At 41.4% G+C, this 22043-nt stretch overlaps 1 long non-coding RNA gene across 1 annotated transcript in view; it reads left to right on the top strand.

Moving 5' to 3' along the window:
• Positions 1-17394, top strand: part of LOC136790427 (uncharacterized) — a 276363-nt gene extending 258969 nt beyond the window's left edge. The window contains exon 17 of the long non-coding RNA XR_010830321.1: positions 12879-17394. This is a non-coding gene — a long non-coding RNA (uncharacterized lncRNA). The remainder of the gene's footprint in view (positions 1-12878) is intronic.
• The last annotated feature ends 4649 nt before the right edge of the window (positions 17395-22043 follow it).

Raw genomic sequence — 22043 nt, 5'->3', positions numbered from 1 at the left:
AGGGAGCCGCCAGGGCCCGGCAGCCCTCCTGAGGGAGGCTGACGAGGCGTGGGCGGAGCCAGCAGCGCCCCCTCCCCTGACCTTCAGAAGCGGCCCTAGGGAGCGCGGTGCGGCAGGGACGGGCGGCCCTCCCGGCTCATAAGAACAACTCACCTACCGGCTGTCTACGTATAGCTAAACCGCCATGGCCTGCACTAGGCAGGAAGCTTTCTAGAAAGTCTGTGGGGACCCAGACTGAGTGCCCACTCGAAAGTGTGGCAGTTCAGGTCTCTGGATGCAAGGAGTACCTGAGCCTGTTGCTGCCATCTGAGGGTGGCAAAGACACTGTGTGTGTGAGGTGTGAGCAGGTGGATGGCCTAGTCAGCCTGGTGGCAGAGCTCGAGGAGGAGGTGGAGAGGTTAAGGGCTATGAGGGAGTGTGAGCAGGACACCAAGTTAGGTGCATGTGTCGATCTGCTTGAGGGTGGGAAGGCTCTGCAGGAGGATCTGGATAGGCTGGACTGATGGGCTGAGGTCAACTGTATGAAGTTCAACAAGGCCAAGTGCCGGGTCCTGCATCTGGGGCGCAACAACCCCAAGCAGAGCTACAGGCTGGGAGATGAGTGGCTGGAAAGCTGCCTGGCAGAGAAGCACCTGGGTTTATTGGTGGATAGTCGGCTGAATATGAGCCAGCAGTGTGCTCAGGTGGCCAAGAAGGCCAACAGCATCCTGGCCTGTATAAGAAACAGTGTGGCCAGCAGGGCTAGGGAAGTGATGGTCCCCCTGTACTCGGCTCTGGTGAGGCCGCACCTCGAGTACTGTGTTCAGTTTTGGGCCCCACACTACAAGAAGGACATGGAGGTGCTCGAGCAAGTCCAGAGAAGGGCAGCGAAGCTGGTGAGGGGTCTGGAGAACAAGGCTTACGAGGAGCAGCTGAGGGAGCTGTGGTTGTTCAGTCTAGAGGAGAGGAGGCTCAGGGGCAACCTTATCGCGCTCTATAGGTACCTTAAAGGAGGCTGTAAAGAGGTGGGGGTTGGTCTGTTCTCCCACGTGCCTGGTGACAGGACGAGGGGGAATGGGCTAAAGTTGCACCAGGGGAGGTTTAGGTTGGATATTAGGAAGAACTTCTTTACTGAAAGGGTTATTAGGCATTGGAACGGGCTGCCCAGGGAAGTGGTTGAGTCACCATCCCTGGAGGTCTTTAAAAGATGTTTAGATGTAGAGCTTAGGGATATGGCTTAATGGAGGCCTTGTGAGTGTTAGGTCAGAGGTTGGACTCGGTGATCTTGGAGGTCTCTTCCAACCTAGATGAGTCTGTGATTCTGTAATTGTGTTTCCAAGGATGGTTCACAGCAAATTTCAAATCTCAGTTTGAAATTTTCTCTTAGTTTATCTCTAGTAGCAGTAAGGTCTTCAGAGTCTGAGGTACATAAATAGCCACTTCTTGGAGCAACTAATCTGAACCCCCCGAAAGATATTATGTTCTCTGAAGCAGTATGTGGATGCTGGATCAATAATACTTAACTTACATTATCATATCAGGAGTGAAAACATGAAGAAAAAGGTAAGGTTTATCATGTTTAATTTCTAAAAACGGAAAACTGTAAAAGTTAAGAGAAATAGTTAAAAGGAGTGGACAAAGAAGTAAATGTTTAGATTAGTAGAATAGTATAGTCTGTATATCACACATTCTGAAAAAGGAAAAAACGCTAAAAAAAAAAAACAACAAAAAACCACATGCATGCACACACAGAAACAGAACAAGACACTAAAAAGAATTTGAAAAAAAGCCAGTGTATTTAAATAAAAGAACAAAGGAAGCTATTAAAAGTAAAACAGCCATCCATCTGAATGTGCATATGCTGTCCAAGTGAGGAAAATAAAAGAAAGCAAACTTACCCTGTTGAATGCAGAACTCTAATGAGGCAAGCCAAATAAAAAAAAATTGAAAAGTGACCTCCTAAAGGCACAGAAATGACTAATAAGAATGTTCTCAGATACCTCAGAAACAGGAAGCCTGTTAGAAAGTCAATGGCCTGGAAGATGATTAAGGTGTAAATGGGATACTCCAGGAAGCTAGGCCCATGGCAAGAAAGCTAAAGGAATGATTTGCATCAATGTTCTCTTCAGAAGGGGTCATGGAGGTTTCCACATGTGAACCAGTCTTTACAGGGACAAGCCAGAACAGTCTCAAATCAAATTGTCCACAGAAGAGATTTTCAGAGCAATTCAATAAAACAAACAGTAGCAGAACTCAAGGACCAGGTAGCATTCAACCAAGCATTCTGAAGAAGCTAAAATATGAGACTGCTGAACTGCTAATTTCTGAAATCAGCCTTGAAAGCAGAGAAATACAAAGTGGCAAATGTGATGCTATTAAAAAAAAAAAGTTTAAAGAGCAGAGCTGAAAAACTACTGACCAGTAAAATTGATTTCTGTACCAGACAAATTGGTACAGATCATAGAAAATAGAATTGGTAAACACATCATTTTGTAGAGAGAAAACATGCCTCACAAATCCATTAGCATCCTTTGAAGAAGTTAATGAGAATCAGGCTGAGGGCGTGCTGCCTGATATAGTGGACTTGGATTTTCAGAAAGCTATTCACATCACCAAAAGGTCTTAAAGAAATTAATCAGTCATGGGATAAAAGGGAGGGCCCCTCACATGGTGTAATACATGGTTAGGAAAAAAAAAAGAAAGAAAAAGATTAGGTATAAATTGCCATCTTTGCCCAGTGGAAAACTGCAACCCAGTTGAATCCCATGTGGCTCCTGTTATTCTTATTTAGACTTGCTATGGAAACAGAGATGGAGCCAGGCAATGCTCCCACTCCATAGCTTTCAAGTATTTTCTTTAATCAGAAAATCAATTTAATCTGAGTACAGATTGCACAGCTTGGTACATAGGCCTTTATGACCAGGAGGTCATTGCCAGGAGTATGTTGTTGAGATTTTGTCGGTTGGCAAGGGGGCTTGTCTGCAAGGAAGAAACTGTTTCTTAAGTTAGAAGTTGCAATAATGGCAGGAATCAGTGTAGTATATACCTCAGACTTGACAGAGGTGGCAGATATTTTTCAAGTGTATGTCAAGCAAATTAAATACTAATATTGACCCACCGTCAGCAAAGACATTTCTTGTCTGTGAGGGTGAGAGAAAAGAAACAGATGGCCAGAATGGCCAATCTGTGGGCCAGGATTATAATACTACAACAAGGAACAACTTTTTATAATTGAAACGTCAGATTTTCCCAAATAGTCACATTCAAGCAGCTTTATTATCCTCTTTTATGAATTGATGCTCTCTTTTATGTTAAATTAGGCAATCCAAGAAATCTAGGTAACTTGTTTTGGTGTAGGTATATGGAGATGAGTATCAAGAGCTAATCGTACCTGGTCACATGTAGAAAGAGTTATCTGCAGAAATTAAAGAGTGAGCCTTTTCAGACACTTCCAAATCTCAGCCCATGAGAGCCTTAGGGCAAAGACAACCTTTGTATCAATGTGTATGCATCTATGTTGTTTCTTTGATATTAAATAACTAATATTTTTCCTTTAGAGATGTTATAGTCCCATTAAACAAGATGTTGTTTCAAAACCTATCTTTCAAATATACTGCACTATAACTGTTGCATACAATGATCATAACTCTATGCAAAGAATTTGTTCACAATTTGATGATGCTTAGGGTTATATTTCAAAGTCTTTTGCTTGTATAACAGCCATTTTGGGGCATGGTAGTTAGCATGATTATGTAATTTTTACTTACCTTACTTTACTTAAAAGTTATCTTACTTTACTTTTATCCAAGTGGATACAAGAGCAATGCTCTTGTGTAACAAATACATGTATCTAACTTCCAGGGAAGCCATGAGTAAAGAACAGGTAAATAAACCATTGCATAGTTTGGTACAGCTTGTATACATATACACTCATACCTGCATACACACTGCGCATCTTCTGGGAGTGCCAGAGGGCATGGAAGGTACTGCATACCTGCATTGGGTAGTCTGTCTGGGAGACTCCCGTGTGGGGAAATAATGATTTGCAGAAGTGAAATTAGTGAAACTCTCAAGAAACCACAGCACAAAACTGTCATAATAGCTATAAAAATCTATTTTTCCACTCTTACCATGATGATAAAGTTAGTGAAATTGGTGCAGTTAAGGTTGCCTAACACCTCGAGGAAGGACAGTTTGTTTGTTTCCTTTAGGATTGATTATTTTGTTCCCATCATTTAATTTTTAGTTGTTTCTCAAAATCAGCTCTCTTCAAACCAGCCCCCCAGACAAAACACCTCAAATTCTGATTTTTTTTTTTTTTTAAATCATGCCCACAGAGATAATAAATATGTTATCCAAATAAATCAATTGGAGCCAAATCTGAAGCTTCTGAAAGAGCAGCTCTACCCAAGACAAGTGCACTCCATAATAAATATGCCACCAATACACCTCTGTTAGGTCACAAGACAAAGAGTTTTGCCATTCTAGCTTGTGGACGAAGGTCCGGGCCCTGTAGGGTTTTATAAGAGCTGCTTCACAGTTTCGTATCAGCTACAGAGGTGCTACCCCTTTTGAAGAAAGTTGTGTTTGTTATTGAAGGCAGCAAAGATCTCTTTGTTTAAGTTTCTATGTTGCTTGTCAGATGTTGATTTAATATAAATGATGTGGACCCCACTGATTTCAAAGAAATTGTTTCATTTTATGTTACCTATAGATTTGGCTCATCTAGTCTAGGACCACTGGAAGCACTCTTATGTGGCTATTGTTTGTCATTGCCTTGCGCATTGTGTAATGCCAGGCACTGCCCTCAAATTGCTCCAAGCTCTGGTTAGAGCAAATCAGTTCACATCAATTGACAGTGCCGTGACAGGTTGCACCATCTGAAATGTGGGCTTAATGAGCAAGGCAATGCCAATCTGATCTGACAGTGGCTTCTACTGACATTGAGCAGCTGTCAACAAGGACACAAGTGCACGGAGATGGAAATTCTGGAACATCTACCTGGATTCTTCTTTTACTTATCCTCATTTTGCACAGATTTAGTGAAATTGATTGTGTTTGCAAGGAAACCATGTGGGCAGTAGGTCAAGTAGCACAATTTTGTCTGTGAAATACTCCATTGAAATGGGTAGATTGATACCCACTGCTTTCAGGGCTGAATACAGCCCATTGTTTCTTATACATCAAATGAATCCAATCAGTTGACAGTTTCACAACAGGAATTAAAAAAAATAATAATATTTTTCATGAGGTTCCTGAGGCATAGTTTGCTTAAGGCTGAGAAAAACTAGAAAGTCATTCCATAACTTTCTTTGTTCCTATACTCTTCCTCAGAAACCTATTGTCAGTCACTGTTGATAGCAAGATGTTGAAAGAGCTGAATTTTTGGTTTGAGCTGGTAGGGCCATTCCTATATGTTTGATGAAAGGACAAATAAACCCATATTTCTGCATCAAAACTGTGACAAAAAATCATGTAATTTCATCCAATTCTGCTTATATTTCCGAGAGATTAGGGAATAGCAAAACTGACTAAAGCAAACAGCTACCTGCACTGACATTGCCTCACTGAAATTTTCACCAGTATTCTTTTTTAAATACATTCATTAATTCCTCTCCCAGAAAGACTACAAGTGAAGCTAAGCCCACCAGTGGAAAATGACAATGAACATTGACTTTAGTAGAAGATAGAGTGTATCTAGGGAACAGAACATTTCATCTGCTTGGAGAATGCCCTTACCATCTGAAGGATGAGGTGGCAGATAATAAGTACAAATCTTTGTTAATGTAACCATAAAGTTTTACAGTTAAAATAGAAAAGGTCAAGCAGTCCAAAAATCAAGGTTTCTTTAGTAATCTTTAACTTGGCTGCATTCCACAGCTGGAGTATTTTCTGTTCTGTCTTTGTTAAATGTGTCATGTAATATATTCCTCTTTGACACTAAATGTGTATGATAAGTATACAAGGCATGAATTGCAGTAGAGATAACTGTTGCCATAGGAACCTTAACTTTTGCATTTGCCAAGTTTGAATCTGTAATAGTGCAATCATAAGATTGCAAGGCAGGGGAAGGTCATATCCCTCTGACCCCTCCCTTTGGAGGAATTCCTTCCTGCACAACTCCCTGCCAAGCTCCATCTCACCACCAGCAGGTCCACACATCAGGGTGCGGAGACACTGAAGACAATGGACTGTTCTTCTGCCAGGGTGACTGTTCAGGGGCTGTTGTGGTCCCTTGACATTTCCAGGTGAACCTATAGGAGCTTGCAGGCAGGTCTATCCTGTGTTGCCTTGTTCAACTAGTTCATGAACCCAAGCGTTTAGCAACACTTACTTTTTTTTTTTTTTTTTTTTTTTTTGCTATTCCAGATGTGTTTTCCCTTAACTTCCCACAGACATACAAAGCATCATATTTTATGATGTGAAGAGCCGGTATGTTTCTTGTATGATAACATCTACTGAACCCAACCATAACCAGGAACCCTGCTATAGGGGCACGAATAAACTTATTTGTTCCCTGAACATTAACACCTGCAATTTCCTAGAGGAAAGCACTGCACAGAACTTTTCTCTTCAGGCCCTTCATCTTAACATAGCCCTAAAATGTGAATTTCTGCCTTGATAAAATTCTGATGCGTTAGTGTTTGCTTACTCCCAAATAGAACTGAATACCTGAAATATCAAAGGCATGAAATAGAATTGCATAGTGAAACATCTGTTGGAGATAACAAAACTGCTCATTTTGTATTAGCTCAGCACTCCACTATCTTTTTCTGAAGAGACTCACCACCTTGTGGAAATTTGATCTGATACCTTGTGGGTTTTTTTAGTTTCCTGAGGCCGAGAATCTCTGGCTAGAATGCATCTCCTGAGGGATCTCAGTTCCTAGTGGGGAGTAGCCCAAACTCAGTGTCCATTACCTACTCATGTGAGCCTCTTCTGAAGAAAGATCTAAGGAGAAGAGATACAGGAATACAATCCACTGTGGAAATGCCCGGCCACTGTTGAGATGTTTTGATACAGCCTGGTGGCTTTCATGCCTCCTGTGTATGATGTGCAACTTCTGCAGACATAAAACACTTTCTCTCAACAGTTTTCTGTCCAGTGATTTTTCCTGAAATGAAGGGAGGAAGGAAGGAAGAAAGGTAGGAAAGAAACAGAAGGATAGAAGGAGAGAGAGAAAGAATTCTGCCTCTCCTCCAAAGCACACACAGTCCTGAAAGACAGCCAACAGGAGTTGAAAGGTAGCTCCCCAAGCAGCAACCTTGTGTGCCATCACTTGATGAACGAAGTATTTGTTCTTTCTCTCTCTTGGGATGATCACTCATGCCAAGTATTCTGGCATGCTCCTGAGCCTGCTGTCCAGACGATATTCACTTACTAACAGGAGCATTTGTCTTTGGGTAATGCTCTAAGTTATACCACTGGGGTTTGCGGGGCATGAGAATTTTCAGTGTTGGAAAGAGAATAAAAGGCCACCTCCTTTCTCTTCAGGCAAGCAGAGACTCTGCATTCTCTCCGTGTAGGCTCTTCTTTGTTATTTTTGTCCAGAGATTGTCTTAGATCCAAGTCAACCAAACAAAAGCTGATTATCTCACCTTTAAATAGAAGGATTACAGCAGAGAAGTTGATGCTGTGTAACTGATCTCCCACTTGAGCAGCTGAGGGGGATATCCCTTACGATGAAACAAATTTGAAGGAAGGAGGGGAAAAAATTGCCAGGCTAAAGATTAATGCAGAGCCATAGCTCCAAGCATCATGGCTGACATTTGACTCATCATTCATAGTTATTTGTATCTACAGGAAAAAAGAGCACAAATAAATAGCAATTTTAACTCCCACTGCAGTAGAAAACCAGCTTTTCCTCTGGAAGGTTCACCATAAGGGAAACTTTCTTGGGAAGCATTAAAGAGAAGAAAAACACCAATGTCAGTTAATGCTGACGTCTCTCTCTTTTCTCTTCCCACAGCCCTACAACAAATTTTTGTTGGTGTTCTGTTAACGACATTACCTACTTATAGTGGATTCCTTGGAACTAAATAGGCTACAATTTAATTCCTGGAAATACCCTCTCTGGAACAACTCTCTTCTAGGAATACCATAGAACAGGTCCCAAGTTAGTACAGAGAAATGCTCAGCAGGATTCAGACGTTACATGTATGCAAAGGTTATTTTAAGTAACCCTTTCATTTCCCTAGTCCTTGTCTGCTTCTGCCAGTTCCCTTGGCTCTGACTAAAGCATATTGAAAATGTCTTTAATCTTCACCGGTGAAACACAGGGCAAGAGCCCCGATGACAGCCTGGGCTTGCTGAGGAAGATCTGGGGGCTGCTGGGGTTCCCTGAGGCACAGGTATGCATAGCTGTTCCCCTGTCTGACTACATCTTCTCCACAGCCTTTGCTGGGGGAGTTTAGGGGTTATTGTAGCTGTAGCATGCTCACCGAGGACTTTCTTACTCTAGTAGAATCTTCCTTAGACTTACCTTAACATGTTGTTTTTAGTTAGCAGAGAAATGGAGGCTAATCTTTTTCTTCAGAGTAGGCTAATGCTGAAACCATTTTCTGGCATGTTCACACTTTGAAATTCACAGAATCTCACAATCATAGAATGGCTGAGATTTGAAGAGACCTCTGGAAGCCATCTGGTCCAACCCCCCTGCTCAAGCAGGGTCACCTAGAGCAGGTTGCCCAGGCCCATGTCCAGGTGGCTTTTGAAGATCTTCAAGGAGGAGATCCCACAGCCCCTCTGGGCAACCTGTGCCAGTGCTCCGTCACCCGCACAGTAAAGACATGCTTCCTGATGTTTGGATGGAACATCTTGTGTGCCAGTTTGTGCCCATTGCCTCTTGTAATTTATATATTGGTAAAATTTCAAGGTATTAAGAGTCCTGGTAGTAAGAGAAACCAGACACCATAGAAGTATGGTTCTGTTCTCCATTTAACCCACAGTATCTTAATTCTGGAAAATGTAATTTCAAAGGACGACATTTTCACTTGAGCAACATGTTTGGGAGTGAGCCTGATTCTGCACTAAATTGGTGCAATTTCAAGGAGATAATCCTGATTTATACTCAGGTAACCGAGAGGAAAATCAGATCCATTATATCCATAAGAGCAATCATATAATAAAAGAGCTGGAGTTTTAAACTGTCATTACAGCCAAGACAAATAGATTTTCTTGTCACCCATCCTCACAGCCTGTGACAGCTCAGAGCTCTGGTAGATGGGTTTTTGAACTGGAGGATGATAGGAACAAGCTATGAAAACACCACAGAGTGTCTTTTTGGCATTTTACCTTTTCCTCTGGTCTTCGTTTTATCATCATAATCTAGATAAGAAACAGCAGTGCACAGTATGAGTAGCATTTTGATGTCATGCAGGCTGCTGAAGAAGTGGAAGATACAGCCTAGTTCAAGTGTCAGACATGCATCGGCAAGATTAATTTACAGCAAAGTCAGAAATCTGAGTAGGTTTGAATTACGCTCCTCCATAGTACAAAAAAAGATTGCACTATGAAAATTGATGTGACATAGTGCAGAGGTGAAAGAAGAAATTGGTTTCTTTTTACTTTAAGGATAGCATTGGAGTCTAGTATTAAACCAAGCTAGTATGATTACATAATACTGGCATTAGAAGACAAAAAATATTCATCTTCCTCAGGTCAGGCCAAATTCTCCTTTTCTTTAATTGCTCTGGGGAAATATGGATTTACACGTGAACCAATAAAAGCAGGATGAACTCCTTTTCAGCATGTAAGAAGAGAAGAGACACAGACCACTCTGCAAAGCAGAAGGAAAAATTGCAAAGTAATTTTCACCAGCAAAACACATTTCACCCTCCAGTATGAAGCAATGGGGAACAGCAATCAGAATTGATTGTTCCAGTTAAAAGTCTGCATCACGATGTTACCGAAAAAGTAGCATGATGAGCTCAGCTTTTCTGACAACGTGTCGCAGTAAATATAGACAGGAGCCTGTTAAGATTAAAGAGTTCTTTGGCACATCATACATTTTCTTGATTCACTGTGCATCATTAAGCTTTCTCTTTTTATGATGCTTTGTTTATTTCATGGACAAGCCATTAAATTCAAATTACATCTTGAAGGAAATTTACTTCTTTTGGGTCCTTCTGTGGAAAGCTCTCATTATCTGTATTTGTATTTCTAATGCAGATGAATGGGTCAGATCTTAATAGCAGGTCAGACAGGTGAGGTGGTTGTAGACATCAATAACGCTATGCTTTTTTGCTTTAGCTGCTCAGCTTCTACCTTTTCTTTGCAGAATCTCCAAATATTTATGTAGGTATGTAAATCAGTGTAATAAAAATGATAGAAAACCTTTTTTTTTTTTCCCCCTCCAGCTCCTGTGCCATAATTTTAATGTTTTATTGCTGATTACAGTGACGTTAAATAGTCAGTAAAACAAGTATATCTGCATCACACAGTATGTAAACAGCATTTCAGATGGCTAAGATGTTTAAAATTTTTCAGTTGTATGATATTTAAAATTGTATCTTTCTTTGCAATCCCTTCACTTCTTTGGCTGCTCAATGGTCATGAATTTTATGAGTAAAAGGCTAGAGCTGTGTAATCACATTTATTATACAGAAGTAGAAAGACTTTATTTGCCATTAATTTAGAGAGAAATTGTGTCACTAAGTCTCTCCTTTTATTGAAAGATAATAATTTTGTAACATTTAATAAAATGCAAAGGTAAGTGTCTAACTGAAGGTCTTGTGCAATACTTAAAAGTCATCTAAATATGATCACAGTTTCTTTAATCAGTTTCACACTTGTACACCCTGAGAAACCTCCTTCCCCCCCTTTTACCATTAGGTTACATTAGGATTTGCCATATGCAAATAGCACAGCAAATATTTCTAGCTCTAAATTGAAAGCAGTTTTTAGCGTGTTTGTTTTGACAACGGAGTTTGTAGCTGGAGTAATCCAAACCTTTACTGGTGTTTTAGAAACCAGTGACAAAAGTGGTTCTGATTTTCTGATTCATGGCAACTCTTTTTCACCTTTCAAAATGTTTGTACTTGTCACCTCTGCTGTTGTTGGCTGCATTATCATTTACTATAGACAGATGTCTTTATGCAAGGTGCTGAGTTTCTTCAACGAGGACAGGAGTCAAACATCTCGGAAGACATGCATAACACCTTGCAGGATCATGTCCAAGACCTAGTAACAGTCTTGTGTTCACGTGCAAATCATTGGTGCAGAGTGACCTTTGTGATAATGCTATTTCTTTTTAACTTACCTGTCATTTTTATTTGTCATAATGTTTTGCTCTGTGCTGAAAGCCCAATAAGATGCCATGTTACAAAGATAAGCCTTTTTCTACCATTATGCTGTACTATTGTGTCAGGAAGAAAGAACGTTCCAAGGTTGCCTTCTGAGATACATCAAACTGTTGTACAGGACTGCAGGTGGACTAATTACTGCATCTGATACATACCCAGGAGGTCAGCTCAGCCTTGGGTAGCCTGGGTCTCTGGGAGAGACCCAGAGTTATCTGTACTCCTCATGTAAATATGTTCTGGAGATCACCTGCAAGAGACTTGAGAGTCATTTGGGAAGAAAACACAAACAGCATTTGCTGTCTTAACCAGTAGATTCCTCTAGGGAAATTATGGAAATACATGAGAAACTCTCAGTCCAGAAGGTTGATAAACACAGTTCTTGACATAGTCACTGATTTCCATTCTGGTAAGGAAAACTGTGCATATATTCTCCTAACCATATTAAAACAGTACCCATTTGTAGTCACCAGTACCAACTCAACCTTTGCCAGTGGAATAGAGTCTCTCCTTGGAATCAGACTGGTGTATTGCAAGTGGCATATTAGTAGCAGGAGAACAAATACTTCCCCTGGCTTTAGCCACTATTAAAAATAGGTTTCTGCACTGATTTGCAATCTTTCCTCTCACATTCCCTTTATACTAGACACATTTTAATCTGGGAGCTGATAGTAAGACTTTCTTTCACAGTACAGAAGATCAAGAGCACATAGTTTGTGGAAGATGTCTCACACATTAGAAAACATTCTTCTGACAGTTTCATATGACTAAAGTCTTGTCGATGTGGCCAGTAAAGGAGGAGTTTGGTTCTGTTGGTCACATCCTTGGTTGACTGCTTTTCCTCCTCCTGTTTGCAGAGGAATGGACTTGAATGTGGCTTTAAGCAGTATGTTTTAGCTTGTAATAAATAAACTATCCTTGCAGGGTTTCTGGTTCCATCCAGCTTCCCAAACCATGAAGGCAAAAAGATAACCAGCCTTCAGATCTGTCTGTGTTATATTTGACATTGTGAAAAAGTAAGTGCTCTGGGCACTTCTCAGAGGTTTATGAGGATGACATTTCTCTTTTGGGGGAGACAGCATCGCAGTATATATACACAAATTGTTTTTCTCAGGACTCAGGAAGACTTTTCACTGTTAATCATATGTGGTAGACTGCAAGTGTTCATCTAAAACAGCTCACTGTGAGGGAGTTTGCATTGCATTATTATTCTCCATTGAGTCTTCTGTATAAAGTTCTGTCTATATTCCTCAGTCACATGCCACAGCATCCGATAGGGCATCTGCACAGTACAGTGCATCCCTGAATGTTGTTACTCAAGCTGTATGCAGCGTCAACAACAATATAGGAATTTTTTCAGTAAAACATACAGGCCACAAAGGGATGCATGTTGTAGTAGCTGCATAAATGCTGTCAGGCCTCAGAATTGTCTCCATTTCTGTACCTATGGAGACTTTTCCTAGATAAAATCTGCACAGTGTACATTTAAGGACACTTTGACAACTAACTTATGTGAAAATCAATGGGTTTGACGTTTGAATGTCTTTAAAATTCTAGTCCTTGGTATCTACTGCTCTAAAGATGTAAAGTGTTTTCCAGAGAAGAAGAGTGGTCTACACATTCTCCAGAGACATGATCATAACTTGTGATGTTTGTCCAGTTCTTTGAGAGTCTTGGCAGCTTCTCAGAGGTAACTCTGTGTAAAGGTAAGAATGTGCTCAGGCACTCTTGGGTGGAGGGGCTGGATTTTACTGTTTCGATCATTTTAAATGATGTTATTCCAAGTGAAGAACAGTTGAAGCATAGACAAAATGATAAACCTTGCTATAGTGTATTTGGCTTCCTGATAGCAAAATCCTCTCTGGTGTGTTGGTATCTATATAATGCAAATAACTTCCACATGTCCGGCAGCCTGCTTAGCAAATACGTTGTAGTCAGTACTGAAGAAATAGATTAGTTTTTAAACCATGAAATTATATGGTTCTTTGTTTGTATCTAAATAATGTTGCAGCTGTTTCCTTATTCCATATAAATTTTAATTTTGTTATTGCTACCATGAAACCCACACTGTAGTACTGACTGGATAGTTAGTTTGATATTGGTGTGCCAGTACCAGCTGGACAGCTTTGCTGGTTGCAGCTCATCTCATCATGCCTCATCCTTGCTGCCTCCATCTCATCCTCATCATGTCTCATCAAGGGCTGGTAGGGGACATTCTTCTAATGCAGACAGCCAGGGAACTGGTTTATTGTTGTTCTCTCCAGTAATTTAGCCCATCTCTAGTCTCAACAATGACAACACTTTCTTTCTTTTCTTTCTCTGTTTTTCCTTCATCACTAGCAGATCTGATTCCCCTCTCTGGCATATCAGACATGTTCCATTAGTTGCCACAGAGTGACCCTGGCACTGGTCTGGGATATCACATAGACAGTCAGCCATCCTGCCCCTCCAAGATTCATTGGGCTTCTGCTTTGCTTCAGAAAATCTTAATTTGTTTTCCTTCATAAGGCCAGCTTCTAAGTATACACATTTTAGTAGAGTCAACAGATCTCAGAGACTGAGAAAAGCCTGTTTGAAAAAACGTAATTACTTCTTTCTTGCTCTTGGATTTTCCAGGAGTGCTCAATTTCCTTTTCCAGCACCCAGAATGCATATCTTATTTTACTACTAACTGTTAGTCAAAAATGAGCTTTGTTTAATTCACTGGGCTTTTTGCAAAATGTTATATTTATACTAGACTGTTTTATGATATTTATGCTATGGCATAAATATTTTTGCAAGTGTACTATAAAACAGATTGCATCTCCCCCTCACTGTGACTTCAGAGAATTTTTTCTTTATTTTTTTCTGAATGTAATGGTGTCTTCCTATTGTTTTTGAGGCCACTGGCTCCAGGCATACAGTTATTCATAGTCACACACACTTGTAAATACAGTCATATACATAGATGATCACAAATAGAGACCTTTCAAAGAATGTAATCTGTATTTGGGAGCCTGGATTAAAGGGCCTTTCATGGAGATTCAAAACCTAAACAAAAGCATAAGGAATAATTAATCAACATGAAAGTGGGTAGAAAACCTTCAGAAACTGGTGAGATTTCTGAAAAATATTCCTTATCCAAGTCAGAATTAAAAACAAAAGTGTTCTCTGTTTTGAATGTCTCTCATTCAAAAAAAAAAAAAAGATATTGACATAAATGTCTTGATTTTGAAACTATGTGTTTTGATTTAGAGTTGCTAAAATCTTTTTCAGAGAAATTTTGGAGAAAATTTACTAAAAAGTCAACACACTCCCAGAAATAACTCCAAGCTGAAGAACACAATGCTTTCTTTAATGAAGTTGAGAGCTAGCACTGGGGACTTGGTGCTGGCTGCCGGTTTAGGTTTCTAGGTTAAGAGTTATGATTTTCAGGCCTGAACCTGGGCTATAACAAATGTTTGAGAGGGAAACATCCCACCAGAGTGGACACCTCAGAGCATGGGAAGGAAATCAGGCAGACCAGGAACTTTCAGTCTAAATGGCACCTAATGGTCTCAAGTGTCTACAGCATAAAAAAGCCGTAGAAGCCCATTCCTGTTTGGGGCCTCATAGTCTTTAGGGACTACTGTCCACAGTAGGTAGGAGTTAAGCAGCCTGGAGCCCATCACTCTCCTCAAAATGAGTTCAGTTTGGTGGTTGAGAAATATTGGCGTGTGGATGAAAAACTACTGAGGCATCCAGACGAGAGTAAACAGTTGTATTTGGAAGGGTCACTCTGAAGGGAGATGACTAAAGCACAACAGCAGGAATGTTTTAGGGCCAATCTTACACCCCAACCCTCTACAGAGTTAACACCTGTAGTGGGTTTACGTGGCAAGGTTTTGGTAGCAGGGGGCCATAGGGGTGGCTTCTGTGAGAAGGATCTAGAAGCTGCCCCATGTTTGGTAAGGGTGCCATTGCTGACCAGAGCGGAGCCAATAAGCGATGTTGTTTTGCGCCTCTGTGAGAGCATATTTAAGACAGGAAAAAAAAATGCTGCCCCACACAGCAGCTGGGAGAGTGAGAGGAGTGAGGAACAGCCTTGCAGGCACCAAGGTCAGTGAAGAAGGAGGGGGAGAGGTGCTCCAGGCGCCGGAGCAGAAGTCCCCTGCGGCCTGTGGTGAGGACCATGGTGAAGCAGGCTGTCCCCCTGCAGCCCACGGAGTACCACGGTGGAGCAGGGTTCCACGCTGCAGCCTGTGGAGGAGACCACGGTGGAGCAGGTGGACCTGCACCGACGGAGGCTGCGGCCTGTGGAAGACCCCTGCCAGAGCAGATTCCGGGCCGGACCTGTAGCCCATGGAGAGGAGACCATGCAGGAGCAGGTGACCTGGCAGGAGCTGCTGCCCGTGGGGGATCCAGGTTGGAGCAGTTCGCTCCTGAGGGATGGACCCCGTGGTACGGACCCATATCTGGAGCAGTTCTTGAAGAGCTGCTGCCTGTGGGCAGCCCACGCCGGATCAGTTCACCAAGGACTGCATCCCGTGGGAGGGACCCCACAGCACAGGGGACGAGAGTGACCGAGAAGGAGCGGCGGAGAAGCAGTGCTACAGACTGACCATAACCCCCATTCCCCCGCGCTGCTCGGGGGGAGGAGGTGGAAGAGGTTGGTTGGGGGGGAAGGTGCTTTTGGTTTCTTTCCTTTGCTTCTCACTTCTCTAGCTTGTTAGTAATAGGTAATAAATCTTACTATCTCCCTATGCTGAGTCTGTTTTGCCCGTCACAATAATTACTGCATGATCTCCCTGTACTTATCTCAACCCTTGAGCCCTTTTCATCATTTTTTCTCCCCATTCCTCTTTGAGGAGGGGGAGTGAGAGAGCAGTTGTGGTGAAGTTTGTCCGCCCACCTGAGTAAAACCACCACAACATCTAATTTATTGCCCTCTTTTATGTGATAGTACAGAGGGTAAATGAAATGCATTAACAAAATTTGCAGGTGGTAATAAATTGGGAGGCACCAGAGAGGGGAGATAAATACTACAGAAGAGCCTAGAGATTAGAAGCATGACTAGGAGAAAAAATGAGATTCATTTTTGGAAAATGTAAACTTGTAGGTCTGCTCAGAATTAACCAATGCACAGATACCGTAAAGCAGAGAGACGACTGAAAGTTTTCATTGGCCTTCATTGCTTCTTCTGTAGAATTGTAAAGTTTCTATTTCTTTTTCTACCAGTTCTCAGACAAAGGCAACACCATCAGACACTGATGTCTTGGCTTGGTATTTAATGGACCTTACTGCTGCTAGAATAAGCATGTGTTCCAGGAACAATTTCCCATGCAATATCTATTTAAAGGGATGTGCCAGTCACACTAGATGGGCACATTTGAGGGATATTATTAGTATGTCATTATGTGCTTTTTTACAGAGGTTTGAGGTGTGTAAATGATTGTTAGGCATCAGAAAAAATATTCTCCATTAAGACAATCATGTGATAATAAAGCTTTTTTCAGTTTTTGATCCAAAGACCACTGAAGTTAATAGGAGTCTCTGTCACTTGAGAGACATTTGGATCTGGCTCTCCAGACTTTTTTTTTTTTTCTTTTTTTTTCCCTGTCTGCTTGGTTGTGAATTTAACAAAACTGTTTGTCATTTGCATTGGGAAGGCTATTCTCACAGCTAGAAATCTTTTCTGTTAAAAAAGATGGAGCTGGGAAAAGGAGGAGGAGCTGGTCTAGAGAACAAAACAAATCCTGCACTTTTCTGTGGAGTTTTCAGCAGTTCAGTGCATGTTTTCCTTTTGTTAGAGTGCCAAATGTGTGGTCTGCTACACAAAGCAGGACACGGCCCTTTGCTCTCCTTTCCCACATGCAGTTACTTGTAGTGTATGACACTTTCTTATTGTCTTGGAAGACCTGACCGTATATGAAAAGCAAACTCCAAACCATTTCTTCAGTGTACAAGGCAAGTGTGTGAGTAACCTGACAGGACTAAATTCAGAGATGCCAGTGGAAGGTCTTGATTGCGTATGAAGGATGATCAAGCTGAAGTGATCCAGTGCTAATTGCTGTGATAGTGTGCAAGACTTACCTTGAAATTTCTCTGTAATGCCATTTTGTTCCATCAACTGAAATAAAGTTATCATAAACTCCCACATCTGCCTGTGGTATATTTTGTGAGGACTGTGCAGCACGGGTATGTATCCCCAGAATGTGAGAAGTATAATAATTAATAGGCCTCATTCCACGCTACTGAAGTACCTAGGAGGCTTTCCATCAGTTTTAATGAGAGCTGAAATGTGCCTTAACTGAGCTCTATGGGGAAGGAGAGGCTTTCTAAATTACATATTTCTTTAGCTCTGCAAAAAGTTCTTTGGGGGTCATTCTCTTTTCTGGGTGAAATGCACATTTCCAGAAACACACACACACAAAGATAGCTCATCCCACCTGACAAAGCATGTTGGCAAGATAAGGAGACAATAAAATAAACTCAAACCTCTCCAGCTCCCAGGCTATTTGTTCTGCAAAACCAAAAAAAAAAAAAAAAAAAAAGACATGGCTTGTGATGTGGCCAAAGGCTTAATAACTTAAAACTCAGGCAGTCCCAAAGGCCTCAAAGGAGAATAAATGCCAAACTCAGGGATGCCTACTCCATCGACAGTTCCATGCTTTTATAGCAAAGGAGCTCCAGCCCAAAGGGATCAGTTAATCATAACTGAGGGCATGTGATCCCTCAGGCTGTTGAAACCAGGGATAAAAAGCAACAGCAGAGTCCACAGCAGGTTATCAGACAGAATTATGGCAGCCGTATCTGCAGGCAATAGAGGTGCAGATAGTAATGGGAAAGTCTAACAGAAACGAGAAGAGCTGCTTCCGCTCTTCATGCACAGACTAACACAGCTTCCTTGGACAATGTCCAGGAGGAGAAGCCCAGACTCTCAACACACACACAAATCCTCCACCTGCCTCACCACCAGCAGTCATGTTCCCTCAGCGAGCAGCAGGGACAGAAGTTCTGGCAGGACTTCTCCCTGCCTCTCTGCTCAGCCCACCAAGGTTGTCTCAGTCTCTTCCAGACTCATTTGCAAATAGCCAGTCCCCTGCAAGCCTTGAGCATGTCTAGACGTTGGTTAATCCCTTCTCTTGTGCCAGCTGGGTGACATCAGCATACTGAATATCGCTGCAAATCTCTGCACAGGCCAGGTCTCTCAGCAAACCTATAATAAGCCTTTCCCATGCTACTTCGCTGGAATCACTGCAGTAGAGAGGAATGCTGCCAACAGCTGCCTGTTAGGGTCTCTTTGGAATATGAAAGTGACAACTGTAGGGAGGGACTTTGGGCATCCATGGTGGTCTCCACAAGTAAGTCATCAAGCCTCATGGTCGTTACTGTCCTTTTCTGATGGGCATCAAGGAACCAATGTGGATTCTGTTTCTTTGTCTGTATTAAACAGGAGTTAATCCATCTGTTGCACATGTACATATATCTCTTTATTAATTTCATATTGAGGCCTATAATCTATTTGACAACATTCAAGTAAATCTCAGGATTCAAGGGGCTGCTACTTGCCGCAACAATAATCGCAATGATCTCCTGCCACCTGGCTGATTGTTTACCCGTACACAGGACTGTCAGCACCAAACTCGGCTGAGCACTGTCTTCCTAAAAGCTATTCTAAGTTCAGTGGCATTCTCAGTCTCTATTATGTATAAAAGAAACAAGAGAGCCTGTCAGAATAAAGTCATTTATTGCATACTCAGAAATACCTCTAATTGTTGCATGGCACTTAAATACTTAGAATATCTTGAGATCAATAGATTGATCTCACTGAGTCATCTGTCTCCCACCTATTCAAATACTCATGCTCAGCATTGTAATTATCTCAGCACCTTTAAATTGTCTGTTTTGAGTATCAGAACACCAAAGTGATGGGTAAATACGGCTGTGTTGGCCCTGTCTGCTGTGGCTGAGCACAAGGAGAATGATGCAGAGTGAATATTTGGGGACAAGGCCATCAGTTTTTATGGGAACAGAGTAGATCTCTGTCAAGTCATTGAAACAATAAAAATTACCTTATTTTCCAGGAGACAATGTTCATGTGCTGCTTGCAGTACTTAAATGTTACACAAGAAAATAGAACTTGTCACTGTCTGCTCAGCTCATTGATCTGCCTACTAGTCTAATATCCTGACTGCAAAAGTTGCCAATATTCAAATTTTCAGAAGATGAAAGATCCCCATAATGCCCCTCACCAATTTTTCAGCAGTGCATAAGAGGAGAAAATCTCCTTGTTGATCACCTACAGTGATCAATTCATGTCTTGGAGCATGAGATTTAATTGCCTTTAACTTTGTCTTCAGTTTGAAAAAATAGCATTTGTAAAAATTATCTCTTTGTCTTACTGCACACTGATGGGCAGTGGATGCTAAATCCAGAAACAGCCATTCAAGTACCAACCTCTGAGGCAAGTGTAACTGGGTTTTAAATGTACAGCATTTTAGTCAAATAAATAATAACTGTTTTTTACATCCATATAATAATAAAACCATTTTAAAAATCATCCTCTGCATTGTTATACCAATAAAACCCCACCTATACAGATGACTGAACACTGCAGTTTGGAGTTTTAACAAGTTTTTCCCCCTTTCTTTTTCCCTAGCAGGTTCTCAACCCTGATTATCTGAGAGCTCCAAAGAAATATATTTTAACGAACAAAACTAGGCAGATGTATCATCCACTGTGGGATTTGAACCCATCATCACTGGGGAGAATGCTGCAATTTAATAGATGAAGATGTCAAACCACGTTATAGGAGCTTTTGCGACTGCATATTTATCACAGTGTCATAGGGGTCCCTGGCAAACGGAAAGATTTCACTGTTTATTCACAGTGAAGACACTTAATTAATGACTAGGCCTAATCAGACTGTTTTATTATTTACAGGGATTCCAACATGGCTTAGCTCAACTGATATGCAAACAAACCATCCTCAGCCTGCTCTAATTAATAATTCTGAACCAGACTCACAGAGTGGCACTGTCAAGTAGCTCTTTGGTGATTTACAACACCTCCTCTGCTACATTTACATTGCTTGCATGCAAATGAGCTGCCAACCCTGCAAATCCTTCATTTTAAAATACAATGTGCCGTCTTGTTGACTACTGAAATGCCCTTATCTTTGCACATGACTTAATGGAGACAAATGCTTGACTTGGGCAGGTTCATGGGGACCTTCATGGACACACACCTACACAGGATGTCATTTCAGAAATGTTTAGGAGGCAGAAAATAAAAATCTTCTATTGCCTTTGGCACAGTTGCTGCAGCTAAATTCTTTCACTGAGTTGTCAGGCCTAACCTCTCCAAAAATGGATGGAATGCCCATTGTCTTGTACTTGCTAAATTAATTTCTATTGCTGCTACTTAGATGAAAGGCAAGGAAAATGTGACAGAGTGGATGGAGAGTTGTTATGAAATCAGTTTACTCCAACTTCACACGGAGGTGCAGGGTGATCTCAGCAGGTGATTGGATGCCATACTGGTCTGAGGATGAGAAGACGCAGGTTTTCCTCTATGGGAGGTTAGGAACAAAATCACCATAAAAATACACATGGGAAATAATTTTTGTTTACAAACAATTGACGAATGTTTCACATTTTCAAGTGAATTTCATATTCACAGCGGAGAAACTGAGGAAAAGAGAAGGTGAGTGACTCAGCTGGGAAGACATGCTGCCAGCTGGGGACAGCACCAGCAGATTCACACCAGCAGATCTCATTTTCTCGGCAAAGACTTCTGAATACAGAGGGAAAACATTATTAGCAGAGCAACATAAGCCAGATGAAAATAGCTTGCAAGTGTGAGTCATCCCACTTGTGACTGCTTCCTATTCCATCGTAAGCCATGCTTGAGAAACACCGCAAAGCAGCACATCAGCAAGGGAAAAGATCTCCCTCAAACTTATCAGCTTTAATGAAAAGCCAACACTACTCAGCTGTCTATAGGAGCACCAATCATGTTTGCTCAGCCTAGGGGACACCTGTCATTTTGAGGCTGGGAGGTGGGACTTGTGTACCAAAAAGCAGATACACACATACACATGGCTAGCTAAGTATTTAGTATATTCCCAGGCAAATCTGGCTTTAGCATAAGGCCAAAGGGGTTAAAATACTGGCACAAAATAAACTGCCTATTACACAGCACACAGCTTCCCAGCCCTGGGGGTGGGAAGTTCAGTAGCTAATGGAGGGCAGATGTTTCTTCAGGCTGCATATTGCACCAGGAGCTCCACCCTTCACGAAGATGGTATTGAAAGGAAGTAATTATTAAAGGCTTGCTGTCAAACTTAACTGAAGCACTCTACACTGGTGCCACCAAGGTGTTTCCTATTCAGTAATCTCATTAATGAGATGGGTAATGGAATGGAGTGAATTTATTAAACATGGAGGTGATACCAGCCTAGGAGAGGCTGTAACACAATGGAGTACAGGATGAAAGCTCAAGATTATCATGACAAATTGGAGAAATGGTCCAGGGAAGAAAAAAAAAATAAATTAATTCAGTAAAAGTAAGTGTGGAGTAATACATTTACAGTATTGTACAGAAATAATGAACCACACAAATACAAGATAGGAAATTAATTTCTCTGCAGTCATTCTGCAGAAATGGATCTGGGCCTTGTAGTAGACTGCCAACTAAATATGAGGCAACTTAACTGTGAAGAAAAAGAAAGCATTATACTGGGAAGTAGAAACACAATCACTGCAGATAAGATAGGTGAAGTAGTTCTGTCACTTTAGTCTG

The sequence above is a fragment of the Anser cygnoides genome, chromosome 3 (genome assembly GCF_040182565.1).
Source record: "Anser cygnoides isolate HZ-2024a breed goose chromosome 3, Taihu_goose_T2T_genome, whole genome shotgun sequence".
Taxonomy (NCBI): Eukaryota; Metazoa; Chordata; class Aves; order Anseriformes; family Anatidae; genus Anser; species Anser cygnoides.
Note: the sequence above shows the minus strand (reverse complement) of the source record. Positions and strands in the feature narration are given on the sequence as shown.